This window comes from Alligator sinensis, unplaced genomic scaffold, assembly GCF_000455745.1.
Source record: "Alligator sinensis unplaced genomic scaffold, ASM45574v1 scaffold2076_1, whole genome shotgun sequence".
NCBI lineage: Eukaryota > Metazoa > Chordata > Crocodylia > Alligatoridae > Alligator > Alligator sinensis.
Window position 1 is genome coordinate 112,144 of NW_005843434.1, and position 24,302 is coordinate 136,445.

The window sequence follows — 24,302 nt, forward strand, 5'->3', positions numbered from 1 at the left end:
ACATTTTTTGATTCTTGAAAGAAACTTAGATATAATTTTCTTGAAACACCAAATATCCTTTAGAAATTAAAGGAAACTTTTCATTATTTCAGTTCTTTGTGACATACTGATGAGCACATGGACACGTTTAATAAATGATAAGATTTTCCTGTAAGCCACTTCATATTGAACAAGACCATTTTCTAAGCAGGAACCCTTTGGTTGACAAATGATGCTCAGTTCTAATTATTATCTGTTCTTCCATCTCAGTTCAAATGCTCGACTTCAATTTTTGTCCAAGCTACAGATATTATCTCTTAGTCAAGCTGAGCAATAAACTTGTACCTTATTGTAAGCATCATAGAGACAGGAATCTCATACCACAGCCAAAATGCTCTTGATAAATCCCTAGGCTCTTGTGATAGTTGATGTAGATTGGAGTACACCTGTAAACATGAGCAGTAAGACTGACACAAGGGAGCTTGGGCTGCAGGCAGGAATTCCACTGCAGCTATTTTTATGAATATTCTGTAAAACTGAAAATATTTTCAGTGGGTTAATTTCCATGCGCACTCTGGCTATGGACAGATGTAACATTTGAAGTGCAAATCACTTCCCAGGAGATTGCACTAAATACCAAGCTATCAAATGGTCTGTCTTGGTTAACCTCCTCTCATTTTGTTGCAGCTCGTTAATGGTGCAACCGTACAGTTCAGAATGCAAGACTCGGAGCCGACCGGGGTGCCTAACTTGACCTGTACTCTCTTCCACTTCCACTGAATCCAGGAATGCGAGTAAATTCCATGCAAACCCCAGAATGCTTTAATGGAAGAGGACTGTACACATTGACTGGTTGACAGTGAAATTAAGTGTATGGCAAGAAGTGCTGCCCACTCTTGCTCAAGATCTTGGTAGTTAGGGCATTTATGTAGCTGACTGGAGACCTTGGTTGCAGACCTCTCGCATCCTAAGGGGATTTGAAGCCATAGCTCCTACTTCCTATGACAGTGTCTTAATAGGCAGCTTGGAAAGGATCCTTCTCACTTCCTATTAAAGCTGGGCCACTGGGCAGGCAAGAGTGAGATGGCCATGGGGCCAGAAGGAGAACAAGCAAAAACTTAATGGCCCAGTGAGTTGGAAGAAGGGACTCCTGGGTTCTAGCTCCTGCTCCCAATACTGGTTATGTATTTTAGTCAATAACTATTTTAACAGCTGCTGCTGGATTTGCAGCAGGGCTCAGGATCCCTGCAAGGGCAAAGCAGGAAAGTTTACAGAAAGTTGCAGAAATTTGTTGCTTGCAAGAGCATATACATGTTTTTGATTGGCTCCGGAGGCAGGAGAGGGGAGGGAACTCAGCCCCAAGGATTCAGCCAGGCTCAGAGAAGGGAAGGTGCGCAGGGACCACAGAGTTTGGGGAGGATGATCCTGCAGCCTGCCTGTGAAGTGAACCAGCACTTAGTGATGGGGAGAAGATAACCAACCTGGTATCCTTTTTCTCTCCGAGGCAGAGGGACCTGTGTGAAGGAAAAAGGGTGATACCACAGACAGCTGGAGCAGAGGAGAGCTGCTCTTCCCCATGCAAAGAGCAGGACTTTCTGAAGCAGCAGCACCAGCCATGGTTACTGTGTTGCCAGTGTGGAGAGCTGATATCTTGTTTACCCTGTGTGCTCCTCCTGAAAGTCCCTGGAGTCCAAAGGTTTAAGCTGAGGAGTTGTACTGAGGGGTGTCTTTGATTCAATTTGTATAGAGCGTTTTAGTTCATTGATACCTACCTTTGACAATTAGGTTATTGATATCCGGTCCTATTAACCTCATTCAATTGTTGGCTGTTTTATAAATAATAAACTGTGTAAACAGTTAAACTGCATGTACTTCAGTGTGTGGGGAAAGCACTCCACCGAGAGGTGGCCCCAGCCTTAGGGGCTGGGAGGATGGCCGAGGCTATTTGACACGCCAGGACCCTGAATCCAGATGTGGCCATGGGTAGCACCACGGCTAGGGTTACACTATATAATGCAAAATGCATAAACAATGCAGGAAGAAAGCAAGAGGACCTGAGTCTGCAACCTAGTAGCTAGGGCATTCAGCTGGGAAGGGAAATCGACTGGGAGGGGTTCCTGTGCTGCTGCCAGGAATAGAAACCCCTAATCCTGCCTGACTCATGTCTCCCACTATCCGGACAAGTGCCCACATCACAAGGGGTTAGGAAGGGGAATGTGTCTTCCTTCTCCACCATTTCTCCGTCAGGTGCTCTGGTGCCGTGACTAGTGCCTTCCCTGCATGAAACCCGGTGGCGACATGTAGGGAGTGCACGTGCTACCCCCCACCCCGAGAGTGCGGGTGCACCCCCTGACAGGCCGCACTCCCCGCTTAGGCGACAGGCGGGAGCACCGGTGCCCCCCCTGCAAGCACTGGCTGGGGTGTGGGAGTGCCGGATGAAGCACCGTGGCCACTTCCCTGTCAGCATGACTGGCTGCAGGGGGACCTTCCCCCCTGGGTGGCGAGAGTCATGGGGGGGCACATGCCCCCCCCTAACTAAGGTGGCACCAGTCACCCATGATGAAACCCAATAGAGCACCTCCTCACTCAGTGAGGTGGAGCAGCTTGGTTTGTGACCTGACAGAAGTGTAATAAGCTGTCCACAGGTCTGCCTGTTGCTAGAACGTGGGAAGGCAAACTTTAAAGGGTTGTGGATGGGTGCTTGGAGTCTAAAAATATTGAGAACCACTGGTTAGGCTATGATTAAGGCTATACCATACCTCTTACCTGATCAGGGGAGTAAAAGGACTTTACAGTCCTATATGGACTCCTTTATTTATGCTGGGTAGAATGAATAGGAGTAGGGCTCCTTATACATTTAATCCCTTCCTAAAGCATGAGGGTGGATCTGTTGGGGGGAGAGCTAGGAGTGGCACAATGAGTAGATCTGTATTCCCCAAAAAACATTTCTGTTTCCCTTCTTTTTCTCCCCGCTTGTGTACCTTGCCCTCCATTTCTTTGTTTGCAACAAAGAAGGGGGAAACACGAGATAATTTTTTTTTCTAAAAATAGAAAATGGGTGGGGGGGGGAAAACCATCTATCCAATAAAAATACAATTGGAAAACTGATTTTTATTTCCAATTTCTGAAAGTCAACACAAATGCACATTTAAATCTAGTTCTCTTGAAAGGCTAAATATCCCCTCAAAAATGAAACACTTTTGTCCCCTGTTGTTGCAATTATATTTTGTAATTTCCCCATGAAAAAAATGAGAGAAAATAGATGTTTTCTTCTCTGAAATATTTCCTAGGTCAACAAAAATGTTTTTGGTTCTATTGTTGATCATGCTGAACTGGTATCTACCAGCCCAGTTGAGAAATTTACCTGTAAATGTATGAAATATATTTTACATATCATTGTACACCTGGAAAACTCTTACTGGAAAACCAGGAAGGGCTGGGCTAAATACTTGCCACCCTGCAATTATACATAACCTCTGGCACCTTTTATTATAAACTGTGCCAAGACTTACACAAAGAAGTTTGGATTGCTGACAGGAATTTCCACTGAAGCTATTCTTGCAGTTTATACTATGAAACTAGAAATATTCCTGGTCAGTTAATTTCCATGGGCATTCAGAAGACATTATTCTGCCAGGGTTAGGCTCAGTAGCAGGCACCCAGACATGCTCACCTGGAGAACACATATGAGAGCATGGAAACAATTCAGTGTAAAATTATCCTTCTCCAGAAGATGGCCCTACACACCATGGGATTTCCCCACCTGTGATTCAGTTATTCCTTACCAGTACAGAAGGACTGAGAGTGGCTCGGATACTGACTACTACACTGCCGAGCATAGAAGAGGCAAAAGGACTGAGGGCTGGAAAGGATGAATTCAGTTTGTCTTTATCCATGAATTTGAAATTTACTTGTGGGAACATGAGAGCACTCATGAACATGCATGAAAAACAGTTATTATGGCTATGATCCCTCCCTGAGCATCCCTCAACAATTTTTGACCACCTCAGCTGAATTCAAGGACTGTGTCAAAGCTTTCAACAGCACTATTAAAATTGTATCCCACATGGAAATAGCCAAGAAGAAGTGTAACCCAAAATATGATAGTGATCTTTGTTCTCCCCAAAATTTGTGCTGCCATGTTTAAATAAAAGGAACCATTTGTGGGGGAAATTAATTGAAAGAGAGATGGAGAAGTGGGGTGAGAGAGGAAGATGATGGGGAAAGAAAAAAAAAATCATGTGAAACAAGAAAGAGAGCTGAATAGCAGTAACTTGATCAAGAAAGCTGTGCTGTGTTCTTCTACAAAAGGCCCCAGAGAAGAATTTCTATTCATCAGAAGTGTCCGTGTTTCAACCCAAATAATCAACTGAGTCCTCAAATATATGAGACTTTACTGTGCGGGCTGGCTCCCGATCCCATCCTCGCCATGTGCGAGCCAGGCCCGTCTTTGCGCACGCGGACTGTGGCCAGCAGCCCGGGCACGCGGGGCCGGAGAAAACCGCGGGGCGGTAAGGTACGCGCGAGCTAGAATCAGTTACGGAGGCGTAATGGTTGATTGAGAAGATTATCTACTTACACCCAAGGTGGGCGTGGTGTAGGCTGGACAGCTTTCCAGGCGCAGCTCCGCTTAAATCCTCGTTGGAGGACTACGACAAATTCGGTTCTTGGGCCCTGGAGTTGTTGAAGCTCCACGGGTTCGGCAATTTCTTTCCCACGGAGTTGTCGAAGCTCCGTGGGTTTGGTTCGGCTCTCTGGCCCCGGAGTTGTTAAAGCTCCGTGGGTTCGGATCCTGAGTATATAGGATAGGGATACGTCTAGGATTGCGCTCGGCGACAGGGAGAGGCTAGAAGCTAAACAGACCTCCGTTGCCTGCTTAAGAAAGGTGCGTTGGGTCCGCAAGGGTCCACATTGCTTGGAGATCTTCACACAGCGCGAAGTCTCCTCCTCCTGGCAAGTTCTGTATCTCTCCAGGTTTCCTCTCTCTCCGACTTGGGCGGAAACTACCCAAGCCTTTTGTATGGCTAGCAAGCCAACAGCTAGCCACCACGTATGCCTACATCTAGAACCGGCCAATAATGTGGCACGAATCTAAATACAAATGGCGGGAACTCCTTTGCACCATGCATCACTATGATGCAAAAGAAATGCACCATGCAAAGAAGGCTACAAACGGCGGGAAATACTCTTTTGCACGCGGGTTCTTCTATTGCAGCAGAAAACTCCACCGTGCAAAGAAGCTGTAATTTTAGCGGAAACATAATTTAGCGTTGCCGAAGCACACAAAAAACAAAAAACCACAACTTTGGGTTGTGACATTTACCAACTGACACATGCCTCACAGAGAACAGCTAGCTGTTAAAAATTATGCGAAAAAATAAAGGAAGTGGTACAGCATTTATTTTCTGGTCCTGGTCCGAGTGCATCTGCGGGGGAAGCCTGGTGGTGATACTATGGTAGAGGGCCACTGTAGCCTACCAAGTCAGAGAGAATAGGTGGACAAGGCACTCTTCAAGATGATAAAATTGCCCCAAACTTATGTGGTAGTCTGTAGCAAGTGGGTGTCCTGGGGCCAGTCTAAATATAGGCCCACCCTCTTGCCTCTGGGCAAATCACCCACCTACCTCACCTACCACAACTGGATGGATAATACTTAAGATGTCAATCAGGTGAGAGGCTGCCCATTTACCTGCCCTGATGACAAGGACCTGTGTACATGGCTTCAACCAACCCTTACTATGTCCCATGCCTCCAGATGGCATCCATGGCCTAACGCCAGCCCAAACTTGTTTGGCTTAGTCCCTGGCCTCCCAGCTTCAACAGGGCCTGACACCCGGTGCAGATCACACCACTCAGGGCTCCCAGCCCCTATCATTTTCTCAGGCTCCAAGCCCAGCTCTGGTACCCTCATGGTCCCCTCACTCAGGGCTCCTAGCCTCTACCATTCCCACAGGCCCCAAGCCCAGCTTGGGACCCTGGCAGTCCCCTCAGACAGGGCTCCCAGCCCCTGCCAAACCCACAGGCTACAATCCCCTGTCCTACACAGGGTCTCACAACTCCCCTGGAGCCTCACACCCAGCATTTAGGGCTCCCTAATACCCACAGGGCTCTGGGGGCATGGGTTTATAAGGTGCCCCAGACTTGCCTTTCACTGGGGAGGCAACTAGCCTAGCATTTCCAGAGGTTACCCCACCACAAGCAGACCCACCAGACCACCTTACCCCAGCAGGGTGCAGTTTTATGTCATACTCAGGACAGGGAACCTCCTGCCATCCCCATAGTCCCCCAACCCCAGACCTCTGAGGGTGCTCCTACCAGCAGCTGCTCCAGCCAGATGGTCTCTCTTTGGCTGCTGACAGCAAAGTGCAAACTACTCCTCTCAGGGCCCTGCTCTTACAGAAAACAGCTGGGCCCTTTTCCCAATCAGGCAGTGCTGCCTAATTGGGATTGTGGCCAGCTTCCCTACTACTGCTTGTGGCCCTGTGAGTAACAAAGCACACCCCAAGCTCTGTTACATAGTCCTCATGGCAGGTTTTAACTTTCCAGTTATTTGATGGAAGAATAATACAGCCAAACTTAACATCTCAAGCAAGGTCCTAAATGATTTGGAAAATATCTTTCTGTTCCTAAAAGTGAAGGATATGATTAGTGAATCAACTCTCTTGGAGTTTGTCCTGACCAACAGGGAAGAATTGGTTGAGGACGTGAGGATAATGGGAGATTAGTAGACTTCATCATTCTAAGACAGGGAAAGCACGAGGTCAGCAGAACAAAGACACTGGATTGCAAAAGGGCAATTTTCAGGGAAATAGTAGGTGAGATGCCTTGGGAGGACAGACTGAAGGATAAGGTGGCCCAGGATGTCTAGCAGACTCTAAAGAGCATGAATTGGAGGCGCAATAACAAGTTATTCTGACATGATGGAAGCATAAAAAGAACAGCAGGTGACCAATGTGGCTGCACAAGGAGCTTCTTTAGATGCCTTATAATCAAAAGGAAAATGTAGAGGCAACTGAAGGACAGGAAGGTGAGAAAGGAAGCATAGCAATAAATAGCAGAAACTTTCACGGGCAAAATCAAGGAGGCGAAGGTGAAAAATGAGTTACACTTGGTGAAGGAAGTTAAGGGCAACAAGGAGGAGTTCTAAAAATAGACTGGTCAGACTAGAAAAACGAAGCAAGTTGTTGGTCCCTTGCTAAAGAGCCAGGCTGTGCTACTAACAGAGGCTGAAAATAAGGCAGAAGTGCTGAAAAGCTACCTGGCCTAACTCTTATTAAAAAAAAGAAATCTGAAACAAGACAGCTAATAAAAATTAGACAAGAGAAAAAGTTCAGGGATAACAAAAGAGAGTTTTTGATTGGTTTAAAAAAAAATTCAAGTCAGCCAGATCTGATGAACTTCATCCCAGGCTACTGAAGGAACTGGCAGAAAAGCTCTCAGAGCCCATGGCAATTATTATATTTATCAAGAGGCAGAACAGGTGAAGTACCAGAGGACTAGAGAAGGACCAACATTGTTCCCTTCTTTAAAAAAGGAGGACCCATGGAATTGCAGACAGATCAGCCCAACTTCAATACCTGGGAAGTTACTGGAGCTCATTTTTAAGAAGTTAATGTGTGAGCATCTGGAGGAGAGGCTGATCACAAGCAGCCAGCATCAATTTGCTAAGAACAAATGGCATCAAAGAAATTTGATCTCTCTCTTCAACAAAGTATTTAGTTACGTGACGGCAGAGAATGCAGTGTGCACGCTGTGTTCGGAGCTCAGTAAGATTTTTAACAAAGTTCCACGCAAACTTCTCATAGACAAATCAGGGAAACATGGACTAGGTAAACTTACTGCAGGGTGGATAGACACCTGAATTAAAAGCTGCAAGCAAAAAGTAATTATAAATGGATCGATGTTGGAACAGCAGGAGGTTTTGAGCAGAGTCTAACAACTGCATCCTGCATCCAGTGCTGCTTAAAAGGAGTATTAATGATTTGAATGCAGGGACAGAGAGCTTTCTGAGCACATTTTCAAATGGCTTGAAACTGGAAAGGATTGCAAACACCCTGGAAGGAGCAAAATTCAGAAAAATCTTCATAGATCGGTGATCTGGACTAGAAACAACAGGATGAAGTTCAAAGGAGACCAATTCAAAGCACTACAGCTGAGGAAAAACAATTGAAAGCACAAATAAAGAACAGGAAAAACTGGCTGGACGGCAGCACTGCTGAGAAGAGTTGGTGTTTTGGTGGATCCTGTGATCCAGTCTGAATCAACAACGTGATGTAGCTGCATAAAAGTTTCTAAGACACAGGAGGTGGTAGTGCTGCTCTAATCAGTGGTGGATAGGCCTCATCTAGAGCACTGGGGGACAACCTGTTGGGCAAGTATGCCACAAAATTACCCCCACACCCTCCCCAACTGCCAGTCCTCTCCTGCTGCTTAGTCCATTATCCTGCTTTCTGTTCCCAGTCCTGTGTTTCCCTGCCTGATCTGCTGCTCTGCTTTCTATTTCCTTTCCTGAGCTCCTTGCCCAGTTTGCTGCTTTGTTTTTTGCTCCCTGCCCTATCTACCACTGTGCTTGCTGCCTGTACCCCCCTGATCTGCCACATGCCACATAGAGGCCACCCACCGCACTTGTGGCACACATGCCATGGATTGGTCACCCCTGATCTGAAGGCTTGTATGCAGTTCTGGGCATTTTAAAAAGGATGTGGAGAAGCTAAAGAAAGCCCAACAAAATAATAAAGGGTTTGAAAGGGAAGCTCTACAAAGAGAGGCTGAGAAAAATAAGCATGTTTAGCTTGCAGAAAAAGCAGCTGAAGGGAGACAGAAGAGCAGTTTTCAAATGTCTGAAGGGTTGGTAATGAAGAATGAAATCAAAACAGAGGGCAAGTCAAATAGCAGTGGCTTGAAATTGCAGTAAAGTTGAATTAGTTCATTTCAGAATTAGGAAAAGTGTCTGTTGTTGCTGAAACAGTGGAACAGACTGAAGCAGGACGTCTTTGGTTGACCACTGTTGCCTAACTGTAGTTATAATTGTCTCTCTCATCTAAATTTGAGAGGCCAAGGTCTGGAACGGGCTCCCAAGGGAGGTGGTGCTCTCCCCTACCCTGGGGGTCTTCAAGAGGAGGTTAGATAGGCATCTAGCTGGGGTCATCTAGACCCAGCAATCTTTCCTGCCTATGCAGGGGGTCGGACTCGATCATCTATTGAGGTCCCTTCCGACCCTAGCATCTATGAATCTATGAAATTCAAGCTCCTGACTCATATTTTTTGGTCGATACCAGACTTAGGACAGCACCAGAGTTTTGAATTCCTGATTGTCAGTTCCAGATCTGGCACCTCACCTGAGCCAGTTCAGGACTACCAGTGGCAGAGCCTCATCTCGCCCCTGTGTGCCAGGGAAGGCACTCCTAGGCTGGGCAGTGCCGGGCATGGGGCAGGGAGAGCATGGGCTCTGGGTGCAGGGGTTGCACATCCTCACAGGCAGATGTGAGAGCTGTGGCACCTGTGTTGGGTTCAGTGTCCAGGGGGAGCGAGGGGGACATGACAGCTGGCTCCAGCCCTGCCCAGAATAGGCTGAAATCATAGTACGTGCTCCCCTGCAAACATTCAGAACACGTTCTAACATTTAATATGGCACGGTAATGGTTACTGTCATCTCAGATAAAACATGCGCTCAAAGTTTGATTTGATGGGGCTCTAAGGGTGACGGTCTGTTCTTTCTGGGTCATCTCAGTGGCTGTTTGTGCTCATCTGTGTGGCACTTCAGATGCTTACACACCCAGGGAATTCTGTTCCTGAACATGTCTTTAGAGTGACTGCCTTTTCAAAATGCAAAAGAGGGACACATGAGGCCAGTGTCCAGGTAGGGGTGTCATGTGGTTCCACCCCACTACCTGCCCTGACCCCTGCAGAGGGGAGCACATCTCCCCCCATCCACCCCTGTGCTGTCACCGCTGCTGCCAGCCCAGGGGAACAGGTTGCCCACAGCCCCCGTGCCACCCACCTGAGTGCACACAAAGCAATAGGGGTGGGCAGGCGGGCAGCAGGAGCCCACCTGCCGACACAGCAGAGTCAGGGGCAGTGTCCCAGCCATCAGGGACAGGTCGCACCACAGCCACCACCCCAGAGGGCACCCTCTGCACCCAGCTGGCCCCAGCCCCATTTACTGCTGCTTCTGCAACCTCCTGGCTGCCACTGCCACTGGAGCTGGGCTTGGCACTCGCTCCCTCCAGCACCGTCTTCCAGCTGAACTGCGTTGAGGGAAATCTGGGACAAATGCTGTCCTGCGGTCATTTAGCCAGGACTTGATGTTTACATTTCAGGACTCTCCCATCTAGATCTTTGAACCCCTGAGCTGGCCGCATGTTAATACCTTATAGTGGCTTAAAGCACTCGTTGTTCCATTTACAATTATGAAACTCCAGGGCAGGATTATCTTCAATCCGCCTAATTTTGTTCCTGTTCCATTACTGTGTAGCCGCTTCCTACAGCTATTCTGCCCAAGTTTAAGTCCACCAGTATCCCAGAATGCAGTGGCTGCTCCTGACTCACGGCAAGCAGAGATGCTGGGGAACAGCAGAGCCGGGCACAGCGCCTCACCCCTTGGGGAGGTTGGGCAGAGTGGTGCCTCCCAAAAGCGGAGGCACGGGAGACAAGCACTACCTGAGCTCCAAAGAAAAAAGCATCAGGCTACATGAAGCTCAGAGCAAGTACGATCCAGGGCAGCAACCCCGGAGCACACTGGTCTGGCTGAAACAGTCAAGTGGCTCTGTAATGGGAGCAGGGCCGGCAGGCTTAAGTCCTGACAGCCTTGCCCTCAGTGCAGAGCTGCTGAGTTGGTTTCAGTGAGACCAGAGAGCCCCAGGGAAGCTTCTCTCACTGCAACTGATGCAGTGATGGGTACGCTCCTTGTCCAGCAGGACTAGTGAGTGGGTCCTGCTCCAAGTCCTGCCCCTGCTCACCAGACCTCTAGTGGCAAGTCATAACTGTGCAGGTGAATAACAGTCAGAGCAAACTTCCCTTGCTGCAACTTGAGACTGTTGCTCCTTGTTCTGTTATCTGCCACCACTGAGAACAGTCTAGCTCCATCCTCGTTAGAAGCACCCAGCAGGTAGTTAATGATTGCTATTAAAGCCCCTCTCAGTCTTCTCTTCCCTAAACTAAATAAGCCCAGTTTCCTCAGCCTCTCCTCATAAATCATGTGCCCCAGCCCCCGAACCATTTTTGCTGCCCTCCACTGGACTTTCTCTAATTTGTCCACATTCTTTCTGTAGAGGAGAGACCAAAACTTAACACATTATTCCAGATGTGGCCTCACCAGTGCTGAATAGAGGGAATAATCACTTCCCTTGACCTCCTGGCAACACTCCTAGCAATACAGCCCAGTATGCCGTTAGCGTTCTTGGCAACAAGGGCACACTGTTTGTTCACATTCAGCTTATTGTCCACTGTAACCCCCAGGCAATTTTCTGCAGAGCTGCTGCCCAGCCAGATGGCCCCCAGCCTGTAGTAGTGCATGGGACTGTTCCGTCCTACGTGCAGGACGTGGCACTTGGTGCTGTTGAACCAGATGAGATTTCTTTTGGCTCAGTCCTCCAATTTGTCTAGGTTATTGTGAATTCTAGACCTACCCTCCAGCATATCTGTTATTCCCCACAGCTTGGTGTCACCTATGAACTTGCTGAGGGTGCACTCTGTGCCACCTTCCAGGTCGTTGATGAACATATTGAACAAAACCAGCCCCAGGATCGACCGCTGGCACACTCCACTTAATACTGGCTGCCAACTAGACATCAAGCCATTATTACTACCCTCTGAGCCTGATGCTCCAGCCAGTTTTCTATCCACCTTACAGTCTATAGTACCTGGGCAGGCTGGATAGAGTGGCGCTGTAGGCTAGATCCAGCCTAAGAGCTGTATGCTTGACATCCCTGATCTAAAGTGTCATCCACTAAAAAGCTAATACCTCCCTATACAAGGCTTTTACAGATACATCATGAAGTTGGAGAAGGCATATGAAAAATTAACAAAGACCAATGCACTGAATCTGTAATGCAACCAACACTGGAATTATATATGTAGGAAAGAATTACCTGTAATGTCTCTTTTTTATATTGTGTAAAAAGAAGGAGTTAGTCTACTGGTGTTTCTACTGCAGCATCCTTAGGGTAGCGTATGTGCCCTTTCTGAGAAAACACAACTTGAAATATACATTTCTTGGTTCACTAACCAGTTGAGATTTTCTTGTATTTTCCTTTACTTTGAGCTCTCTTGATTGCAAATGTCATCCATGCACAAGCACCAATAATGAAGTTCAAACTATGCCCCAAACTTGTGCAACATTACTTAAAGTAGTTCATTTTGAGGTTACAAAACACTTTTTATTTTCATTTCAAGTTTTGCATTTGCATTTTTCCCCATCATTACCACTACCTTTAATTGCAAAAAGGAGGAAATGTAAAAGGTGAAAAATTTACCTTTTATAATAGCTAGTACATTTGGAAAACATTTTTTTCACCTGGCAATTATGAAATTATGTTTCCTGTTTTAATAGCCCAAGGATATGCATAACAATCATCTGGAATAACTCTGCAGTAAATAAAGATATCACCCTCCAAAACCCTTGCCTTTCACATAATTCCTAGATCATCATGGTTGCAACATCACAAATACCTGGCTGCAACATCACAAGTGGCTGCAACATACAAATACCAAATATTTGTGCCATTTTTAGCAAAAGTCTCAGAAACCAACTAGAATAAACTGAACCAATATATTAATGGACATTTCTCTTTTCATGAAGTTCAGCTTCATTAATGTGTTTCCCTCTTCAAGAGCACAAAAAAAAGACTAGGTACCATGCTGCTCCTGTTCTGAGAAGTTATGTCTGAACAAATACAAAACCAATAAACACAGAAAGTTGCACCACTTTGGTTACACGTTTAGTAACTGAGGTCTAACTTCGTACATGGGCACCATTGCATTAATTTTAACATGCCTTGTGTCCATGCAGCAGTTTCCTCCTATTATAAAACAAGGTAAGTTCTGGGTGGGCAGAACCCTGTCAATGGACTATATATCTTGTTGGGTTCTTAGCAGAAGGGTGAATTTCAGCCTTGGGGGAACAAAGAAGGACATATATTGCTTCCAACACCAACTCAGGCTCTCCAGAGTTTGCTTTCAGTATAAAGCCTTGGCCCCAGTAGCTGTACCTGCCCAGTTATATTGTGCCATAATGGGTGCATCTACACCTGACCCTTGGCACTATCAGGGGCGCTCGCCTTGATAATGTCATCCCACCAAGTCTCATGCGATAAACCCAGAAATGAAGCAGTGAAGCCACTGTGAGACCACCCACCTTAGCAGCCTGCAAGCATATCAAAGAGAGACATTTTGAGAGTGGCTGGTGTTGGTTTGTGAGGACAGAGCATATACTGACAGAAGAGGCTTTATCACCAGACTGGCTACACAACGTCTTTGAACAACTTAAGTCAAAGCTGGGAAAAGCCCTCTTTTGGAAGCATTTCTGGGTGTGTCTACACATTCATTAATGCTCAGTAGTTACTGCACATTTAATTTAGTACATGCTTAATGAAGTACTAGCTAAACATGCAGAAACTAGAGGAACTGCGCAGGAGTGCCAGCAAATGCCTTTTTAGTGACACTACTGCACAGTAGCCTAATAATACTGCACAGGAGCGTATTAGCACTGTCCATGCTGTGATGCACTACTACGCAGTGTTAGTAGGCTGCTGTGCACTAAGTGTCTTGTGTAGATGCACCCCCTGTGTCCTAAAGAGGGATTTTGCTTATGATTATTTAGCATCCCCAGCCAACATGGCTACACTGGCAAAAATGTGACCTTACCTAAGTCTAAAAGAGATGACTGCAGTAGTGATTTTCATATGTCCTGAGAGTTTCTCTGAAAATGTTCTACCACTTGAATAATGATTCAGATCATTTAACCTGAGTGGATCAAGCCTGAGGATCAGTGTGGTTCACAGGCATAACCAGTCAGGACTCCTGGGTTTTGAATGTAGACTTTTATCTTTCTGAAAGTTTTATTGTCAGTCTGGCCCAGATCTAGGTGATCTGAATTGCAGTCCCCGTGACTCTAGCCTGTAAGATACAATTTCTCTCTCATTTTGAAGAAGACAATCCAACAGTACTGACTCCCATCCCCACCCTGCCCTCATTCATGAGACCTTTGTACTTTCCAGGAATGGAGAAATAGCCAGACGTCCTGACTTTTCTCTACACTAGCTATAAGTCACTAAACCCCACTCCCCTCCCAGACTAGGATCCAGAACCGAGGATCTGGAAGCCACAGGACCATTCCTCCTCCACCGTAACTCAGTGGTCTGTCTTGCCCATCATTTTGAGTACGGCTCCTTTGACCTCCTTGTTCCTCAGGCTGTAGATAAGAGGATTCAGGAGGGCAGACACAACATTGTACAAGAGGGAAAACATTTTGTCCCGCTCGGGTGAGTAGCTGGAGGCTGGGCGCATGTACATGAACATGGCGGTACCATAGAAGAGAGTCACAACAGTGATGTGTGAGGTGCAGGTGGAGAAGGCTTTGAACCTCCCCTCAGCTGAGCTGATCCTCAGGATGGCTTCCAGGATGAATACATAGGAGATTAGGATCAAAGACAATGGGGTCAGGAGTAGTATAACTGCCATCAAAAGGGTCACCTGCTCAGTGAGGCGTGTGTCTGCACAGGCCAGCTTCAAGATGGCTGGCACCTCGCAAAAGAAGTGATTGATTTCATTTAAGCAGTAGGGCAACCTCATGGTGAAGCCTGTATTCATTATGGAAAGAAGGAAGCCAGATACCCAGAAGCTGATGGCCATCTTGACACAGACTGACCTGTTCATGATGATGGTATAGCGCAAAGGGTGGCATATGGCCACGTACCGGTCATAGGCCATTACAGCATAGAGTATACACTCAATTATTGCCAGAGAGAGGAAGATGAACATCTGAGCAACACAGGCAGCATAGGAAATGCTTTTCTTTGTGGAGAGGAGGTGGACCAGCATCTGGGGAACGGTGGTGGTGGTGTAGCTGATGTCTAGGAAGGAGAGGTTGGCCAGGAAGAAGTACATGGGTGTGTGGAGACGACAGTCAGTCTTGACAAGGGTGATGAGGAGGCTGTTCCCAAAAAGAGTCACCAGGTAGATAGTTAGGAAGAGCACAAACAGCAGCAGCTGCGTCTTGGGCTGGCTGGAGAACCCCAGCAGGATGAACTCTGACACTGAGGTGCTGTTCCCCCAGTAATATTCCTCATGATTTCCCACCTAAGATGAAAAGGGAGTGGTGAGAGCAGCAATCACTCAGAAGGATAAAACCCAGAAGGGCTAAATTCTGTTTTGCTTTGCATCCCTCAATGGCATTTACACAGCCATATAACTGCAGATTTTGGCACTTACATAGTTTAAAATTCACCTTGGGACTTGCAAGTGTGCACATGTGTGTTGAGCATCCTAACTACACATATGTACAGTATCGTATGCTTATGCAGGTATGCACATAGCCTGGAAAGCCTGAAATAGTAGTCTGGGAAAAATGCATCATTAATCAGTAACAAATGATAACAAAGGGCTCTTCTCCCATGGCCAAGGTTCAAATTAGACTTTGACTCTTGGGACAGGGGGACTTTGATTTCATTGATTAACAAGTCCACCTAAATGAAGGAGCAATCTTATCAGAGAACCCGCCAGGTTATGATTTTCAAATCTTACAGGGGGCTCTTGTCTCTTATCTCTTGTCTCTAATTTGGACATTGTGCATTGCTAAACTGAACAGTTGGAGCACTCAGTCCATGCTAAGACTGCCCTGAACCTGGGGATTGGAATCTGCATTTTCTACTGGTACGAGCTCATAACCTGTTGCTGCTCCAGGCACCAAGCTACTACATAGTACAATACAGACACCTCCCCAGCCTCCCCAATTATTCTGGCCCACTAAGCAGCCAAGAGACATGGGGAACTAGAAGAAAGTCAGCTAGCTAGAAAATGCAGTGGTCAGTGAGGTGGCTGCTTTCCTGGATGGGAAGAAAGCAGCCTGTGAAGAAACTTTCCCAGTGCTATTTATCCACTCAAGAGTAGATGGAAAATACTCTAGGCAATGCTGAAGGACAGAAGATGGGAGGGAGGTTTAAACTTGGGTCTCCTGCTTCTTGGGCTTATACCCTAATAACTAGGTCTGGCGGTTAAACAAGGAAGGGACTTCCTTCAGGACAGTACACATGGAGGACAATTCCAACCCCCATTTCTGTAGGAAACAGAATTGCAAACTCTGCACAAGTTTCCAAAGCTGCAGTTATGCAGCTGCATACATGACATTTCACCATGCAAAACGAAGCAGGAATTAGCTCAAGGAAACTACAGCCTCTATCTAAGTAACTAACTCCCACTTAGCAACGGGTCCCAGCTTCCCAGCAGCCCATTTCGATTCTGAGATACCGCACCGATTAAGTGACAGTCTTGCCATAGTCAAAGCTATTTTTTTTTAACCAACAAAGATCAAGACCTCACCACAGCAGATCCTGGACCTAGATGGGCAACTCCTGTTCCAAACAGCTTGCTGTCTCAAATGATAGAAGTCAAAGAATGAGAGGAGAAAGAAACACACCAGATCACTAGTATAGCTGCCACCAGCAACCTAGTCTCCGATGTCCTGTTCCAGTGCCTCTCCTCTAAGTCATTCTCCTGCTGCATTTTTGGGTAGTGGGGGCAGATGCCAATCTGATGTTTTCCACTATTCTTGTGTTTATTCACATCTAGAGTTTTGTTGAAGCCTCATGAAGCACTCAGATACCATGATGATGGGTGCCTGGACAAATGGACACACAAACTGATAGAAAGGCAGAATGTCAGACACAAATCTCTATCAGGTCATTTAGGGCTCTCTTTTCAGAAAAATGTACAAATACACTAAATAGATATGCTAGAATTAATACAACCTTGTTGGAAGTAATCCGGAAAATGTTCTCCTTCCTAAAATCAAGGGCTTATCCAGTTACATCTTTTATTGGACCAACTGTATACCTGGAAGAAATGTTAGAGAAGCTTGATTTTGTGCCCAAAGGCTTGTCTAACAGCTCTTTCAGCTATACAGTTGGTCGAATAAAAGATGTTAACAAAAAAAGCTTTGTTTTTCGCATATATTCTGGACTTTCATAGCTACAATAGCACGCCAGGTCTTCCTAGAGGTATTTGAGAAAGTATATATTCCTTGAAGAATTGTGGCTATTTCTTAATTAAAATGATTCATTATTTTTTCACGAGTTCCTCAGAAAATCAAGATAGTTACTGGAAAAAAACAGACTAACTGGTATTGGAAAATTTCTGACCTGCTATAGTCCTGCAGTCTTTCCATGCTCTTAAGCAGATCATTCCCTAAGGGAATCTCCACTTTGACCATCTTAACTCTATTGCTTGAATGGTCAACAGCAAACCAAAGTGGAGCCACTTCCCTGTTCTGCTTGGGGGTCCAGGTCTGCATTTCTCCACTGACCCAAAGCAGCTGCAAACCTGTCTCAGAAACAGCCAGGTCATGGCTCCCTTGGCACAGCAAAGTACATCAATGTACTCATCACTTCTCATTGACTCTGACCCATGATGTAGGATTTCAGTTGGGCAGAAACACACCTAAGTACAAGAAACTGTTAACAGGATGCTGAGTAGAGCAGAGAGGCATTTCAATGGTCACAAGGAACATCAACATAAATCAGACTAGCTGGCCATTCAATGAAAGACCCTCTAATGAAGGACATGCACTCTACGGTATTCAGTACTGAAACTCACTCCAACGCACCTACACTCAAGCACTATCCGTCTCCCCTAGTCCTTTCCTTCTGGATTAGACCAATGATCCAGCCATTCCAGCTCCTTACTGATTATTCATGGGAGCACAGGAATTCCCAAACTGTACCAAGCTACTGGTCTGTTTGTCTGACTGCCTGCCTCCAGCTGTAGCCAGTGCCAGCGCATGAGAGGAAGAGGCAAGAGGACAATTATGGAGCAAGAGGGCCACGGAAAAGGCCTATACTAAATGCCCATACTTGAAGATATGCTTGTATTCTGTTCCTCACCTTCACTAATACCAATTCTTTGTTTTTCCTCTAACCTTAGTGTTCAGTATCTACACCCCCCAGTCTAGTATTTTCATCCCAGCACAGTTCACAGGAAATGCCACTTACCTTCATTCTCCTTTTCCACCTGAAAGAGCAGGATATTTCCTTCAGCTACCAAAATCCATGATCCAGATGTACCAGGCAATAGATCACCATAAATGAATTCCTCAGACCAAGGACAAAATAGTTGCTAAATCTTTCTTTACTTGTGGAAAACTTTGCCTGGATGGCAATCATATATGGCAGATAAAGAAAAAATAATAATAATTCCAAAAGATAAATTAAGCAGTTTACTAGTAGATCTACCATTAAAATAAAATCGAATGGCAAACTCATTACTAACTTCATAGCTACATTTTGTTTCAAGAGAACACAAAGTTAAAATTATAACTTTTAAAAATTTTAGTTTGATCCAATTAGAAGCATATTGGGGAGCTAGCAATTTTAGTCCTCTGTATGCGAATCTATGGGGTTATTATCCTTCCTTTTTTTTCATCAGCAAAAAATATAGGTTTAGAGAGATTCATTCTCTTCCCAATTTCACTGCTCTCTGCATAAACTGGAAAGCTTATGAGTTAACTCAAGAACGCTTTCAATTATTTCAAAGCTAGCTTTGAATCCCTAAGTCATTTATTTCAAAAAGTCAGTCATCAATGGCAAAAGCAACTTGTAACTTTCTAGTCCTCTCCTGGGTTTTATTATCCAATCATTCAATTAAAACAAACTTACTAGATTAAGACGAATGCAATGGCAAAAAAAAAAAAAAGGAATCAGGCCTCATGGTAGAGGTGATATCTTTATTAGACCAACTAGATGCTTGAAAATAATGGTAGGTGCTGCAAAACCAGAAAACTATGGAACAAATGGGAGCAAAGGCCTGGAATCATGGCTGGCCACCATGTCTGAACCTATTTTACTGAAAAGACTGACCTCTGCTCCCTTCCTTCCAAAGCATATAGGCACCGACCTGCAGCAGTGGGTTCTGGGCTGTAAATGCCAGGAGGATGAAGGGGCTCTCTCTGTATCGAGAGTCATAGAGTGGACTCCACAACAGCGAGCACCCGGGCCTGGGACCTGAAGAGAGCAGCCCAGCAGGGCAGACTCAATGCTTTTCTGCCTCCAGCAGCTCTCCGGTCAGTGCTGCCTGTTGTAAATTCCATTTGCTGTCTCCTACCCCTCACTGTGTTTTAAACAGAAATCTCTATTCCTGACCCAGGATGTAGACTCTACTATTGGTGCCAGCTAACCAAAAGACCCCTGCCAGATGTTTAGGTCAAGGCACAATGGCACCTGATGTACAAGCCACACAATCACGCTTCTTCCCATGACACACATGCATGGCAGAAGGTGTGATGGTGGGATTGAACATCAGACCCCATCATCCAAAATTGGCAATGGAGGGGGACCCTGGTGTATCATCAAGTTATTACACATTTTTTGCGGAATAACATTGTGCTTTATTCCTTGACTTACGATGCTATTAAATACAGCCAAGTTACAACTTCAGATGTGATTTACTAGTGAATCATGTTTTAAGTATACCATGTGGCAGAGGCCAAAGTCAGGCACTTTACAGCTCAACATCATGACATTTAAGTCCCTTTCTGGACTTCGGCTTTCTTTCTAAATGTCCCTTTTAAGTAAGTAACTGAGATCTCTGGGCCCTAGAGATGCCTGGCTGCCTCCATGAACTTCATCCATTCTCATCTCCTGCATGTCTTCATCCCCTAGTCACCCAAGTTTAATTTCTGTATTTCCCATACTGGTTTGTCACTGCAGAGCAAAAACTGCTTAGCAAAAGCACTGGTCTGAGCTTGTCATGTCTTTTTTATGTCTTCTAATGAATAGGCCCTAAGCTATCATTGCTTACCACCACCCCTCCCACCATGGGCCAGTTGTTAGAGCATTTTCTCAGGAAGTGAGAGGCCTGAGCTCTAGGCACATTTCAAAATAAGCTGGGAGTCAGACTTGTGAGGTATGTGATCTCAAACATATTGATGCCAGCAATAATTACCATATCATTTTCACTCAGTAATCCTCCTTGGTTTATGACACTGCTTCACATATAATACACTAAGAATGGAATGAAATGAGTGGCCTGGAGGCAGGTATTCACACCAGGGCATTTTTGAATATTCTCCAGCACTAGAATACTTTTTAGGAATTCATTTCCCTGCTTGATAACACCTAGCAGAATTTGATTTGAAGAGCTTTAATTCAACCACAGACAATCAAAGGAACTCAGCATCAGGTCCTACCTCTAGGCATGAAAAAAACTTAAAGGTGAGTCATCTTTTACCAGCAAAGATCAAGACCTCACCATAGCAGACGTTGGACATAGATGCGAAGCTCCTATTCTAAAGAGCTCATTGACATGATAAGTCAAAGGATGAGCTAGGAAAGAAACACACCCTGTCTCACCACATCTCATATAGGGTGATATATGTGAGATCTGTCAGCTCCACATGTCAGTGGCGTTTGTCGCTGATGGTGCAGTTGTTCCCCAAAGCCTTCATGTGAAGGCAGTGCCATAGACCTTGTTTCCCACATAGGCAATCCTGATGGCAGGGACATAAGAAAGCATCAATCGAAAATGACCACCATGGTTTCATTCTATCTTTGCTCCTGGAAAAGAAATTAATTCTCAGGTGAGTGAACATACTCATCTGGTGAAGGAAAAAAATCTTCAGAGGGGAGAAAAAACAAGGAATCTTTCTGATTGACATCCAGCTCATATTATTTCTGCTTTGATAAACCTACATCCTCCTTCCTCCTGGATTCCTGGACTTCATGCACGCTGGTATCAAATGACCAGAAAACTTCGCTGCAAGTGAATCTCCTTCTCAGCATTGTGTCTGAGGTGAGGGTCATTCCATGAGAAGACAATGAAAACAGTTTATGGTTAGGGAGGAAACAGAAAACATAGGGATCGTGTAAGAGTGGTACATTATACAGATATTTTAAGATAACTTTCCTTGTGTCATCCTATCACGTGAACCTCAACAAAGTTCCAGCGTAACTTATTGTCCAATGCTTGCTAGTGCTCAGGGGACAATTGAAACTTAGATGGCATAAACTCATTTCAGATACAAGAGAAATCATATTGGCAAGGTGGGGGAAGCACTCTCAAAGTCAACCTTTTCTCTGTACCCAAGGTGAATGAGGTTGTCATCATTTGAAACAGAGTTTAGGGGCTTGATTAGATCCAATGTTGCCTTATATCTGCTGTTCCTGGGATGGTTCCCAGTCTAGTAGCTGAGGGTGCGACTGCATGTAAAATCATGTATGTCTCCATGGAATTCAGTCTTACATCAAACTTCAAAAGCCCTGAAGGGTTTGTGACCTGTTTTAGCACCTCTTTGTATGTAACGCGTCTGTTTTCATATCCAACAAGATCCTACACTCCTATTCAGTCAATGAAACGGGGAATAACAAGATGACATGCCAAAAAGCAAAAAGTGAATCTGGAGGGATTAAGAGGAAAAGCAGGAGCTGCAACTTAACAGTTCTGCCTTAGATGGTTTTCGGCTGGCTCCCTCATGTCAATTTTAAACGATTGTACAAATGGCAACGGGACCCAAACATTACTTCTGCTCCCAAGGTTATATGCTCACCAAATGCAGAAAAGGATGCAGAAAAGGCATCCATTAGGCATCCAGTTGTCCCCTGAGCACCAGCAAGGATCAGATAATAAGTTACACTGGAACTGTGTCGAGGTCCATGCAGAAAAGTCTGAACTGCTCAATGCCTTTTTCACCTCAGTCTTCACAGGCAAGATCAGCTCCCAGACTACTGCACCTGGCAGCACAGTTTGCAGAGGAGGTGAGCAGCCAACTGTGGTGAAAGAACAGGTTAGGGACTATTTAGAAAACCTGAGCATATACAAGTCAGTGGGGCCGGATGGGACTCATCCGTGGTTGCTGAGGGAGTTGGCTGATGTGACTGCAGAGCCACTGACCATCAGCTTTGAAAACTCATGGCTATCAAAAAAGGTCCCACATGACTGGAAAAGGGCAAACATAGTGCCCATGTTAAAGAATGGGGAAAGAATGGAGACTCCAGGGGCCTACAGACCAGTCAGCCTCACCTCAGTCCCTGGAAATATCATGGAGCAGATCCTCAAGGAATCCATTTCTAAGCACTTGGAGGAGAAGAAGGTGATTAGGAACAGTCAGCATGGATTCACCAAGGGCAATTTATGCCTGGCCAACCTGATGGCCTTCTCTGATGAGATGACTGGCTCTGTGGATGCAGGAAGACCAATGGATGTGGTGTACCTTGATTTTAGCATGGCTTTTGATACAGTCGCCCATAACATTCTTGCAGGCAAACTAAGGAAGTACAGGTGAAATGAATGAACTGTAAGGTGAATAGAAAACTGGCTGGAGAGTAGTACTCAATGGCTCAATGTCTAGTTTACAGCTGGTATCAAGTGGAGTGGCCCAGGGATCGGTCCTGGGGCTGGTTTTGTTCAATGCCTTCATCAACAACCTGGAAGATGCCATAGAGTGCCCCCTCAGCAAGCTTGCAGATGACACAAAGCTGTGGGTAGTAGTAGATGTCCTGGAGGGTAGTGCTAGGATTCAGAGTGACTTAGGGTGTGTGTAGATGAAACAAGAGGCATGTGTGCACAACACTTTAAGGTGAGTTAAATGCTTTTGTACCACTTGAATGGCGTTGGTGTTTGCATGCATTGGCAGCGTATTGCACATTAATTCCAGCCGCTGTAGCACATTCAAAGGCATAATGTGCATTAAATTTTTTGGGGCACAGCAAACTAAAACACATCTGAAGAGTTTTAGTTTGCTGCCCTACAGCTGTGGAGAGAAGCACCGGGCTCTGTGCGGCTCAGGAACTGTGCAGGCAGCCCACGTAGGCAGCCTCGCAGCAGTCTGGAAAGGCAGGCTCCATCAAAGAAAAAAAAAAAGTGGCGAGCCTGATCTTTTTTGGTTTTTCCCGCTGGAGCTTGCCTGTCTGCATGAGCTGTGCAGGCACTTGATCCCTCCCTCTGCGGCTGTGGGGCCCCCCAGGACCGCCCAAGCCGGGTGCCCACAAGCAGGTGCTGCCTGGGGGGGGCCGCCACTGCCACAGAGGGAAGCACTAGCCCTGCCCCTCGCCCCCCCCCGAACCCAGGGACCACTCCACCCACCAGCAGCTCGCCTTCCACTACCCACCGCCAGAGAGGCAGGTAAGACATGGGTGTACACGACACAGGGGTTTACTTTGCCTTACATTGAAGCAGTGTTTCTAAAAACCCACCACTTAAATTTAGGATGAAGTAAACCCCCGTTTCATCTACACGTTCCCTAGACAAATTGGAGAATAGGTCTGAATGGACTCTCATGAGGTTCAACAAGGACAAATGCAAGGTCCTGCACTTAGGATGGAAGAATCCCATGCACCAGTACAGGCTGGGGGCTGACTGGCTGGGCAGCAGCTCTGCAGAAAAGGCCCAGGAGGTTTCAATGGATAATAAAGTGAATATGAGCCAACAGCGTGTCCTTGTTGCCAAGAAGGCTAACAGTATACTGGGCTGCATTGGCAGGTGTGTTGTCAGCAGGTCAAGGGAAGTGATTATTCCCCTCTGTTCAGCACTGGTGAGGCCACATCTGGAGTACTGTGTTCAGTTTTGGGCCCCCCACTACAGAAAGGAAGTGGACAAATTGGAGAGAGTCAAGTGGAGGGCAACACAAATGGTGAGGGGGCCGAGGGACATGACTTATAGGGAGAGGCTGAGGGAACTGGACTTACCTAGTCCAGAAAATAGAAGACTGAGAAGGGATTTAATAGCAGCCTTCACCTGAAAGGAGGTCTGAAAGAGGATGGAGCTGGACTGTTTTCAGTGGTGACAGATGACAGAACAGGAAGCAACTGTTTCAAGTTGCAGCAAGGGAAGTTTAGGTTAGATATTAGGAAGGATTTTCTCACTAGAAGGGTAGTAAAAGGCTGGAACAGGTTACCCAGGGAGGTGGTGGAAGCTCCATCCTTTGTCCCGGCTAGACAAAGCCTTAGCTGGGATGATCTAGTTGGGGAGGGTCCTGCTTTGAGCAGGTTGGACTACATGACCTCCTAAAGTCCCTTCCAATCCTAATTTTCTATGAAAAATCTCTGAAAATCTCTGAATCTCCGAATCAGCCAGGCCAGGTCCACCCCCCGCCCCTCTCCCAGCCTGGCAATGGCCACCCT

General features: G+C 45.9%; 1 pseudogene; it reads right to left on the reverse strand.

Moving 5' to 3' along the window:
- Window positions 1-14,328: 14,328 nt before the first annotated feature.
- On the reverse strand, window positions 14,329-18,272 carry LOC102369707 (annotated as a pseudogene).
- Between the last annotated feature and the right edge of the window lie 6,030 nt (window positions 18,273-24,302).